Source organism: Triturus cristatus, chromosome 8, assembly GCF_964204655.1.
Source record: "Triturus cristatus chromosome 8, aTriCri1.1, whole genome shotgun sequence".
Lineage (NCBI taxonomy): Eukaryota > Metazoa > Chordata > Amphibia > Caudata > Salamandridae > Triturus > Triturus cristatus.
Window position 1 is genome coordinate 362,852,259 of NC_140591.1, and position 10,625 is coordinate 362,862,883.

The window sequence follows — 10,625 nt, forward strand, 5'->3', positions numbered from 1 at the left end:
TTTGCCATTGAATGCAATGAGGTCCAACGTGGGTGGCTATCATGCATACGCGTCGGGCAGGCATGGTCCGAGACAGGTGTACGCATTGGCCATTGAATCGTATGGAGACGGGTGCATGTATATTTTCAAAATACACGTTGTACAGTCAGTTGCCTGAGCCAGGCATACCCATTGGCTCCGAACTGTCATGGGGAAAGATGCGGATTCAAAACTTGTACGAGTTGTGCACTGGAAATTCAGTTGAATGCCTACAACAATGTTGCAATTTCAAGTGTTTCATTTCATGAAGGTGAAGATTTGAACGATGCGGAAGGCGTGTACGAGTCGTACATTTAAATGGATTGGCCAGATTCATAGAATGCAACCGTGTTGGACCTATCACTTGGGACACATGGCACAGATTCTGCCTCTGCAGCACAGATATAAGGCTGGCTGGCCCCCAGGGAGCTCACTTGCCTGCACTACATGCTACTGGACCACATCCCTGCTACCACTGCTGCTGCCTCTGCATCCTCTGGCTCCTGCTATGGCACATACTCTGGAGAGAGCCCCAGCCTTCACTGAGGAGGAGAACCAGGCCCTGCTGGACTGGCTCCTTTGACAGCACAGCAAGCTCTATGGGAAACCAGGGTAGCAGGTGAGTGTGCAGTCCACTGCCTTACTAATTATGCATGTTGTCTGACTAGCAGTACTCGCAGTGTGTACACCAGAGGCAAGCATTCTCACTGAGTACTTTCATCCCCCGAAGTGTGTAGGTACATGTAATGAACAGGTGTCCTGCTGCTAAAGTGCATTTGTGCAAGCCTAAACTATCCAGGCATTGTTAACATGTCAGACATACAGGTGATTTGTCCTTCCCCATGGTTGCACTACCTGTGTAACTCATTTCCCTTTGTGATGATGACATGTATATCCAAATGTGTGCTGCACAAATATGGGGCATGTGTGTTAATGTACTTTTCACTTTGTCATCCTCACAGGTTGATGCCCACCAGAAGCAGGAGATATGGCTGACCATCGCCCAGGCTGTTTGTTCGGTGGGGGTCTACAAGCGCCAGATCCGTAACTGCCAGAAGAGGTGGCAGGACCTTCGGGGCTGGACCCAGATGCTTGCTAGAGTCCAACTGAAGCTGTCACCTCCGCGCAGGAGGGGCGGACACCGGACCCTGATCCCCCACATGCTCCGGATACTAGCGGTGTTCTTCCCGGACCTGGATAGGCAGCTGAATGCCAGACAGCAGCAGGAAGGGGGTAAGTCCATGCCTAATCTGTGTACTATATCTGACATGCTAATTGCAGTCTTTTGGCCTGGTCACACTTCCACATTACGTATGTCTTGTAGTCCAATACTCATGTCCCTCAATTGTGTGATGCACCCTCCTCATCTGTTCCACAGGTGTGGCCCCTACAGTCTGTTGCTTGTGCCACTAGGGCACTGTGTCCCTGCAGTCAGCTATGCTTCAGCTACTGGACAGCATCTGTTCCCATGACTCTGTTGTGTGTTTCATGGGTGGGTCAATTGTTTGCACAATGCCTGAGATCTGACATGTGATCTGTGTGTGCCCTTGAGATGTGTTCCAATTGCTGGTCTGACTCGCCACATGTGGCTGGGGTATTCCAAACAAACCCATGCAGCAGGGGACTCCAATTGTTGGGGCCTCAGGAGTATGTATATCAAGTATGTCACACTTGCTTAGCCACCTGACTACTGTCCAGGGCCAAACACTGTTTCATGTAGACCTGGACAGTCATGCCTCCTCAAGGGCATTTAGAAACACTCTATAATCCCACTCCTGTGTATAAAATTACAGTTTGTGCTTAGTGACATGTGCCCTCAGGTGTCTGCCTCTGTGTCATTAGGGTGTGGCGTGTTGTTAAGTACAACTGGGGTGTCCATGATTCAGAGGGTCAGCATGACATCTGAGATGTGACTGTGAGAGAGAAGACCTGTGTGACATATATGTGTGTGATCATCTGACAGCGCACAATGGTGTATGCAACTGTGTCCTTCATGCAGCTGGGTTACATGCATGGCAGACTGTGATGTGTTAATGTACAGGGAGTTGTGTTTGCAGAGACTCATATGTCTGATTTACATGATGTGGGGTCTTCTGGGTCCTGTATATGTTGTTTGCAGAGGATGGGCAAGTGCGCCGGTCATCTGCAGAGTTAGATTTACCCCTGAGCTAGGATTGTGAGTCAGTGCATATTGTTGTTGTCTGAATGCCCTGCCCCTGTGACAGGATACAGTGTTGACTGACTTTCCTGGCATCCCACTGCCATGGCATTTAACTTGCTATGAGTGATCCTGCATTGTGTTCAAGTGTGCACCATGCACCCCATTGTGGCATTGCCCATCAGGACATTAGAACATCATAGTGTGTGTTGCTGGCATGCATCACAAGCATGTGAAATGAGTCTCTGCCCATCCCTTCATACGGACACCTGTACTGAGTCAGTAGCAAGAGATGTGCTGTGTGTATAGTGACATACTCCTACATGTTCACTTGCATGTCCAAATGAGGTGTGGGTGGTGCATGTCGGCACATTGGGGTATTAGCATCCAACATGCAACAAACATATGTGTGCAAGTCAAGGAGGGATATGTGTGCCATGGTTGATGTTGAGAATGACAATTGACTTATTCCAAACAGTGTTGGCACTTTGAGCTGTGTTCAGCTGATGATGCCAGGGCTTGCCCTGTGATGTGATGTACTCACTGTGGTGTGTGCAGTCGGTGCAGGCGACTGATGTTGTTCTATTGCTTCCTATTCCTATCCAGATACATCCACGGCCACAGGAGGAGACAGCTCCACGGACCAGGAGGAGCCACAGAGCCTGACAGGGACAGAAGGAGAGGAGTAGGGGGGACCCAGTGGCACGGAGGGCGAGTGGAGCCACACAGAGGAGTCGTCAGCACCATCACCCCCAGCTGAGGGCCTACCTGTCCCAAGCACACAAACACCCAACCCAAGGGCTAGACATGCACACAAGCAAGCGCAGGGGACTTATACCACACTCACAGGGGCTGGTTTCCAGACACACACACAGTCATCCACAACCACTCCGCAGTCCTCCGAGACCTCTCCCTCCCAGCCCCCTTCCCTGGCATCACCTGCAGCCCCATCTCCCCAGAAGCTCTTCCTCGTTGACCTTGGCCTATTCCCCACCGACCCAGCAGATCCTGATTACAAAGGGAAGAGGAAGTCCGCACACACAGAGGGGAGTGCCCCTCACACCCGGACACCCTCCCCTAGGCGCAGTCAGACTGAGACCCCCACCCGCATGTCCCCCCGGAGCCAGAAGAGCAAGACCCCCCACCACCCCTGCAGATCCAAGGCAAAGTCTCCATCCTCCATCCCCCAGGCCACCACTCCAGAGGTTCCCCTGCCACACCCTGCCCCAGGTTCCCCCACCCACAGATACACCATCCCCAAAATGCTAAGGCCCTCCCCCCCACCACTTGCTCCTCCACACCTGGTCAGAAGGTTAATGCCACTGATGTGGGGAACGTGTCCCCCCCTGACCTGCCGACCTCACCTGCCCCCCATTCCGCTCCCATGGATGTAGGCACTGCAGTGGAGTCCATGACCACCCCGTCTGACTTGGGCACTGCATTGGGGACTGTTAGACCTGGCATCTTTGGCGTGGTTACCCCTGACTTTTTGCCTCTACCTCCTGTATTTTTGATGCTATGTTGGATTTCGTTTTTGCTGGTTTAGATGCTTTGGGCACTTTGCCACTGCTGATCAGTGTCAAAGTGCAAGTGCTCCCTTGGTGAATTGGTATATTGATTGGTTATCCATGATTGGTATATTTGTTTCACCTGTTAGCCCCTAGTAAAGTGCACTGAGTGTGCCAGGGCTGGTGATTCAAATGCTACTAGTGGGCTGCAGCACTGATTGTGCCACCCACAGGAGTAGCGCTAAAATGATGTCTTAGGCCTGCTTGCAGTGCCTATGTGCAGTCCAGGACTGCCATGTCGACCTGGCCAGTGCACCCACTGACCAGGCCTTATCCTTCCCTTTCTGTACATATCAGGCATCCCTATGGTGGCCCTAGGTACACCCCTGGGCTGGGTGCAGTGTATCTGAAAGGTAGGGCATGTACTGAGGTGTGTAACATGCCCTGGTAGTGAATTACAGCCATTTTCGTTTTTCACTGCTGAGAGGCTATCTTGCCCATAGGATAGAATGGGGAAGGCTGTTTACATGCCTATCTTCCCATAAGGGCAAGATAGAAAATCCAAGTTGGGTATCTTTGTGTTCAGAATTTAATTATACATCTTTTTAGCAAGATGGTTTTTAAATTCACTGTGTGAGAATAGCACTTTTTAGAAAGTAGCTATTCTCCTGTTTAACCTTCCTGTGTGCCTGTGTGCTGGTTAGCTGACTGGTGTCATGTGATGGGCTAGGTGGCTCCAGGAGCCCGGATGAGTCAGCAGCAGGGTGAATAGGGAGATCTGCTTTAGATGGGTGGGAGGAGTAGTCCCTGGGTTTGAATAGGGCTGCCCCTGCCAGCACAAAGCTGGCTCCACCCCCTGCTGGCCAGGCTGAGGACTCTGCCTCTGCCAGCACAAAGAAGGCTCCACCTCCTGCTGAGCGTCTAACGACCCTGCCCCTCACTCTGAATGGAACCAGGTGCTCCATGGCAGAGCACACCCAGGATGGAACCGGTTTGAGCAGGGGAATCCCCCCACTGAAACACAGAGAGACAAAGACTTGGAGGGGTATAAGAAGAGGACCCCAGACACCTAAACTTTAGATCACTTTGGAACTAAGAAGAAACCTCTGCCAAGGAGAAAGATGAAAAGAACTGAAGAGGAGAAGACTGCCTGCTTGCTGTTTTGCTTTGCTGCCAAGGAGAGGGGAAGGACTTTGCTGTGTCCCCTTCTTTTGATTCTGATCTCCAAGGGCCTGAGAAGAGCTGGCTCCCTGTTAAGAAGTCCCAGGAACAAAAGGACTTCCCCACCAGCTCCCCTGGAACTCTGCTGAAGGAGTTCTGACCTGCCTTGGAGTGCTTGCCCAGTCTTGGGGCCTCAGGAGGTCGTTTTGCTGTGTTTTGGGAGCTGGGAAGCAGAAGCGTGAAAAAGAGTAACTGGTACCCAACGCATCATCCGATTGCGTGTCGCAAGAACGAGAGTGCGAGGAGAATTTCATCGCGGCGTCATCGCAGCACCCGGAGTCCCCGCATCGCCGAGTGCGTCGAGCATCAATCCGGTGCGAAAAGATTCCTGACATTGCGAGGGTCGTCGCAGAACCAGTTTGCGGGCCGCACCACTGCCGGTGCGTGAAAGTATCCAGTCGCTGCGTGCGTCGATGCAGAGTCCCGTTCTGTGGCGCTTCGAGAGTTGCGGCGCCGGAAGTCAACGCTGTGCCGCGCATCGTGCCACATCGAAGAGTGTCGCATCGAACCTGTGCGTGAAGCTTCCCCCTAAGAAACCTACGCAACGAAAGCCAAAGTCATCGCATCCTCCCCCTACAGATCGGAGCCGGCGCATCCACCTCTGCTGCGTGAAGCAGGGCTGCTGCAAAGCCTCCCCAAGATCTCAGGAGTATCGCATCGCCTTTGCCATCTTCCTTGTTATAGCTTTTGGGAACCTTATCGCAACTACAGGTACTGTTGGGCACGAGAGTGTCGCATTTTGTGCATTGAGAGTCGCATTGTGCAAGACACTGACTTTTACATCCTGGAGTACTTTCTGCAAACTCTTGAACTATCTTTAAAGTAACCTTTTGAATTATATGTTGGTTTGTCTGTAGTATTTGGTCTTGTGAAGTTTTTAGTAAAGATACATTATTTTTCTAAAACTGGTGTGGAGTAAATCTGTGGTGTTTTCACTGTGTTACTGTGAGTGTTGGTACAAATACTTTACACATTGCCTTTGATAGCCTAGACTGCTCAGGCCAAGCTACCTAGAGGGTGAGCAGGGGTTATCTTAACAGTGTACCCCCCTTTCCCTGACTAGAAGCAAGGGTCCCTACTTGGACAGTGGTACCTACACTGCCAACTAGAGACCCCCAGATCTAACAGGGACCCAATCCACTCCATCTGACCTGCCCACTGGAGTTGTGCCGGCACCCACCCCATCTGACTTGTGCCCCACAGTTGTGACAGCACCCACCACTTCAGTCAGCTCCACTGCAGTTGCAAGTGTCTCGCCTGCATCCACCACCTCTTCACTGCCTCCTTCTGCTGCGCCCTGAACCTATCCCTGTGGTGCCTGGCCTGCCCCCATGCATGCCCCCCCGAGGGGATGATCCCGGTCCTTAGCAGTGCAGGCAAGCAAGGTGTGCCAGTTGTCACTCTAGTTCACTCCTTGGCATTTGGACATGGACTGGCCATTGGCCTTTTGTTTGAACGGACGTTTAACTTTTAATATGCTGAATAAAGCTGTTTTCTTTATCCCTGTGAACTTGATTTAGCTGTACATTATATTGATGATGTTTAACATGCCCTTGCGCCTGTAATGCTTGGTTTCCAATGTTGAATACTGATGTGTTGCTGTGAGGTACTCCATGTGGTCCATGAGATATGTATCCTATTCTGGTGGGTATCCATGTCATCCTTTGCAGCTACCTGGGTGTGTCATGATCTACTATTTGTGGACATCTTTGTGACCATTTCATTTGCATGGTCTCATCTCTGGCTTGCACCCATGCACATATGATGTGCTTCCCATTGTCCAATTTGTCTATTCCACAGACTTTGTGCGCATCACCACTGGACCTACAGGTGTGGGCATCATTGGTATAGGAGCAACTGGGTCCTCTGTGCAACTTGCTAGACATATGTTTTGAGTACGTGCAGATGACTTAGGGGAGACACACGTACCCAGGCTGTTGTGACCAGAGCCTTCATTGTGTGGTAACTGATGGCTGACTGCCCAAGTGTTCTGCAGACATGAGTGAGATGTGATGTGCATATGTTTGGCACAGCTGGGATTCCACAGTAGTTGGGTCCCCCCAAGTAAGTGTGTTGTCCCGTGAGATAGCCTGGGCCCATGGTGTGTGTTGTATGAGCATGTGTGTGTGTCCACATCCCTGTTCATACACAGGGAGTGTTCGCTTGATATGTTCCGGTGGTTGATGCTTGCTGAGTGTTACTGTGTTCATCCCAGAACTTTGCCATGGGCTACCAGATGTGTGGGTGCATGACACATTACTGTTAATTGGTGTATCATCATTGGGATTTGTCAGTTCTGAGTGGTGATGATGTTGTCAGACACAGATGGGACACAGTCAGGGTTCCCCAAGGCACTTGTTTATTTGTACAAACATGTAGTTGTCCCTAGGTGGTACCTTTCAGTGATTGAGACATTTGTATGTGGGTGTGACTGCTCCCACTTGTCGGGTTCATGTCTGCAATGTTGGCAGGTGTCAGCATGTGTGCCTTGTGGTTCTCCTTGGCTTCTGCATTATCCTGGAACTGTGGCAGGGATTCTGAAGGTTACGTGAGCTTTGACGTCATGGCCATGTACCGCATACTGTGCAGTATGTTTGTCACTCCCCAGTGTTGTAAACTGTCCTTGTGTAATGTGTCTGTGCACCTTAGTCCCTCCCAACATTCCTGTGTTTGTCATGGGTGCATGTGCAATGTCACCTGTCCATGTGGGCTTCACAGATGCACATTGTTGCAGTGCAGGGTGTGTGGTGTTGAGGCTGGACTGGTGTAAATGTTTGCATGGATGGTCCCCTAGCTCCCATTTGTCCATGGATGAGGGGCCATGGTGAGTGATTTGTGTTTGTGAATGTGTGATGTACGTTTGTGGGACAGGACACATGTCTGGGTTTCCCAGTTTGTACGACATCTGCCTTTGTCATCACAGTGGAGGTGTCATGCATGCTTGTGTCACCCCAATGTCTGGTCCCTGGGGGTAGTGCTGTTGTGTGTCAGTCTCTTGCTGTGTTAGTTGATGTTCATTCAAGCTTGTGTCACATGTGTCTGTTGTGCTCCCACTCATCTCACAATGCCTGATTGCCCACTAAGGGTGTCCCAATGATGGTTTACTTTTGTATGGCACTGTGTTCACATCTGTGTCACTGTGGTTCAGCCCCCCTCATGTGTTGTGTAGCTGCCTGGGGATACTGAGACACACACACACACATGGTATGTCAGATGTGCAGTGTGAGGTTGCCTGTTTGTGTTTGTGCATCTGTACCAGTGCATTGGTATTGCTGTTGTCGGTCTTTGTCTGGATGCTGTTTCTGTGATTTTCCCAGCTGTCCCTGTGAGTCATATCACATCATTGAGTGGGTGTGGCAGGGGTGATGGGCAACAGGTCCCCTATGGCTCGGGGTGGCAGGAGTGCTGGGGAACATAAGCCCTATGAGTGGGGGTGGCAGTAGTGATGGGCAACAGGTCCCCTATGGCTGGGGGTGGCAGGAGTGCTGGAGAACATAAGCCCTATGAGTGGGGGTGGTAGTGGTGCTGGCCATACAACCCCAATGGTGGCCTGTTGTTTGTGGCCAGGATGTGCTTCCCCTGTGTGTGTGTGTGCCATTTTGCGGGTACGTGTCGTTTGTTTGTATGGTAGGTGTCTGACTTACCGTCTGTGCCGTTGGCGTCGGTTCCTGATCCGGTCATAGATGTAGAGTACTGGTATGACCTGCGCGATGGGATTCATGATGTGTTCGTGTCGTACACACTGCTTGCTGCTCCGTCTAGTACCCGCTGCAAGCTGGTCCGTCTCGTAGCCGTGGATTGAGTTGGGGTGCGAATCGTAGCTGATATGCTTGTTTTCCAGATGCTATGACATGCTGTACGTGGTGACCCGTCCGGGTCGTAGGAAGTACGCATCGTACTTGTCAGGGCGGAAACTGTTGTGGATACTGCTTCCGGGCGTCTCGGTTCGGCGTTTGGAGTTGCGGCTCGGACGGAGAATGGAGCTTGAATACAGCCTACGTGTCGGTCGTGTTTTTGGCAGTTATGTGCATCGTACTTCCTCTGCAGGACGGAACAGCTATGGGTACGTGTCGGTCGCACGGTAAGGCTACGGACAGCTTGTGTGCTTCTATTTGTTATTGTGGTTGGGTGTGCTTTTCTTTTTTATTTATAGGTTTTCTGTCTGGTGAACAGATGGAGCTGACGACGCGTTCATTTAAAAAAAAAAAAAGGACAATCTATTAAGAAAGTTACCTTACATTTCCTTTCATTTTTCGGGTTTGGTGGAGCTTTTTTTTACCAAACAAATTTTTGGGTTTTGGAGGGTTTCGTAATTAAGAGGATTGTGGGGTGGAGACTTTTTTTTCTGTTGTGTTTTTGCTTTTTTTGGGGGCTTTGTTATTTAATGGATTTGTTTTTTGATTTACCTGCTATGGATTTTATCGTTTTCGAGGATTGCCTACTGCGACATAACTTTAAGTTCTTTTTTATTATTATGGGTGAGAAATAACATTTTTTCCATTGTCTTTAAAAAAAATATTTATATGATGTCATTTAATTTTTTTTCATTTTTAAAATTTATATGACATAATTATAATTATTAATTTTAAAACAGTTGAATTATGTTGTTTAAATATTTTGGGGTTTTAAGATCATTATGATGTTTAGTATGGTTTTTTGTTTAAACTATAGATTTAGCAATAATGTCTAGGTATTCTAGACCTTAGGTGTTTGGATATAGCCGTGTTTTGAGTTGTAGGTCCTCAGTACATAGGGGTCCATTAGGATGTAGGGCGGTGGGACCACCGCCACGCTGGCAGTGCGGAAAAATGCCTTTTTCCGCCCGCTAGCAGTGGACGTCACGCCCGCCATATTAGGATGGTCAAACATGGGCCAATTCCCGACCGCCGCAGTGCGACGTGCCCCGCCATCAAAGTGCGCCTGCCACTGTGGTGGTGGGAGTCAATGGACACTGTTAGACCTGGCACCTTGGCGTGAGTCTCCCTTCCTCTTTTTGTCGCTGTGCCTCATGTGTTTTTATGGTGTTGGCCGCTCAGCGCGCTGTGCCACTGCCAACCAGTGTCGCGGTGCGAGTGCTCCCTATGTAAATTATATATGTTGGTTGGATTCCATGATTGGATTGTTTGATTTACTGTCAGACCCCAGTAAAGTGCGCCAGGGTCGCCAGGGCATGTAAATGCGAACACCGCTGGTGGGCTTGCAGCACGGGTTGTGCCACCCACAGAAGCTGCCGGTAAAATACGTCGAAGGTCTGCCATCGCAGAACCTGCGTGCAGTCTGGTACTGACACGCCGACCGACAAGTGCCCCCACTTGCCGGTCCCTGAAACCTTCCCTTAGCTGCATGTTAGTCACCCCTCTGGTAGGCCCACGGGCAGGGTGCGTTGTAAGCCTAAGGTAGGACAAGCCTGGATGCGTGGCATGTCCTAGTAGTGAATTACCGCCATCTTGTTGTTCACTACTGCAAGGCTACCCTGTTCTCATAGGCCAGTATGGGCGGCCTGGATTATTACACCCTATGATCCTAACCGACCCAGGGAACATGGTAGGAGATCGAGTTTAGTCTGCCTGAACTCGGAATAATAAGGTACATCTTTTCGCAAGGTTTATTTTAATATTCCGGGTTTGCAAATGTCACTTTTAGAAAGTCGGCCTTTGCTTGCCTAAACATTTCAGCCGCCTCTGCATGATGTGTATCTGATGTCTGGCTGGTGTGGGTGA